Raw genomic sequence first — 1,536 nt, 5'->3', positions numbered from 1 at the left:
GGGGTTATTTGCTCGTTTGGTGTTTGCTTGTTGTTGTTTTTGGGGGGTTTTTTGCTTGTTTGTTTTATTTATTTATTTATTGTTTGTTTAATTATTTTGTTTAAAATTAGGATTGTATCGTGCTGTCGTGTTTAAACCTTTTGTTTTAATATGGCAAAGGGATTGCTTTTTAGATATCATCATCCCTTCGAAGATTTTGGTAATCCATTGATTTACTTAAACAAAAAAAGTAATTGCAAAATCACACAATTCTCCTTATGAAAAAAAGATATAAAATCTTACCGAAAATGAAGCAGCTATGATACTGTTGAAGATATTGTCTTCCCACGATGCTTGTCGTCCTGGTTCTTTACTTTTGGTTTGTTTTTCAAACGATGAAAACAGTAACACTTCTGAAGTTTTGCCTTGAGTAAAGTGCAAAGACAAATAACCAATGTTTTCTCAGCCAAACCAAAAGTTCAGTCACTTTTTTAAAACATCCAGTACAGCAGCTGAATGAATTTCCCGAAGTCCTTAGTGAAGATCGTTTAACTTGAAGCGTTCTTTTCTGTGTGGCTTCTTTGCTTTGAACAATAAAATCACTTTCTTGTTCCCACTGCCAGAGTGAAAGTATTTCTTGACACTATCTTTCCAAGTTGTGTCACTGATCCCATATGCATGTAAGGTTTCAGCAAACTATTTTTCTGGTGTTTCGTTTTCTGACACACGTGGCGATTCGATGATATGCCCAATGCCATCTGGTACAAGAATAAAAACGCGGCCTCTACTTTATTTCTCCAGTCATGCTCCTTTTACGGAGTTCAACAGATCAGTCACTTAAGACGTAAATCTGAAATTGTTGAATCAACTGGGATATACAATTTTGGGGAGAAATCAAGAGTGGTTTTCTGCGTCTAGATCTATCAGGACTGTGCAGTTGGGTGTTCCTACTGACACACCGTACAAAACACACAAAAAATTAAACAGTTATTAATCCCTTAAACTTTGAGAATTACCAATTTCAACACTGAAATAATTTCCAACTAAAGCTTTTGCTATCAAGCTCAATCTATTGTCGCGGCGTATAGTCGAGCCCTTGATTCAAGTCCAAGACGCACCTTCTTGTGGTGAGAACGGGATTGGAAACTCATAGAGCACGGCTAGTAACGGCCGCCTCAAGTGGTGACTGCCAGCAAGACATGGGAGGCAGGGAAATATAATTCATGTGTTTACAGCGCTTGCCGAAGATTACCGGTGACGTTTCCAATCAGGCGCTCGATCACGAGAGCCGCGGACAATTACAGCCATAGTGCGGGTATCGCCGGTAATGAAGAGGGGTGGGCGTGGCCTGGTGGGGTCGAGTGAGACTTGGCGTGTGGCTCCGCCCCCCTGGTGTCACCGATGCCAGGCGGGAAGAGGGCTGGGATCGGTTCATCGATTGGAATGTCCTGGGTAAGATGCTGTGGTGCCAGGCTGATTAGGTGGCAGGCGTGGGGACAGGTTTGGGCGGGAAGGCTAGTTTGGCCCTCCTCCTCCTCCTCCTCCTCCTCCTCCTCC

General features: G+C 42.5%; 1 protein-coding gene across 1 annotated transcript in view; it reads right to left on the bottom strand.

The window, feature by feature from the left end:
* Nucleotides 1-1,300, bottom strand: part of LOC101863505 (SKI family transcriptional corepressor 1 homolog-B) — a 38,973-nt gene extending 37,673 nt beyond the window's left edge. The window contains exon 1 of the mRNA XM_005096911.3: nucleotides 283-1,300. The gene's annotated coding sequence lies outside the window, so the exon portion shown is untranslated. The remainder of the gene's footprint in view (nucleotides 1-282) is intronic.
* Nucleotides 1,301-1,536: the final 236 nt, after the last annotated feature.

Source organism: Aplysia californica, unplaced genomic scaffold (assembly GCF_000002075.1).
Source record: "Aplysia californica isolate F4 #8 unplaced genomic scaffold, AplCal3.0 scaffold00142, whole genome shotgun sequence".
Lineage (NCBI taxonomy): Eukaryota > Metazoa > Mollusca > Gastropoda > Aplysiida > Aplysiidae > Aplysia > Aplysia californica.
Note: the sequence above shows the minus strand (reverse complement) of the source record. Positions and strands in the feature narration are given on the sequence as shown.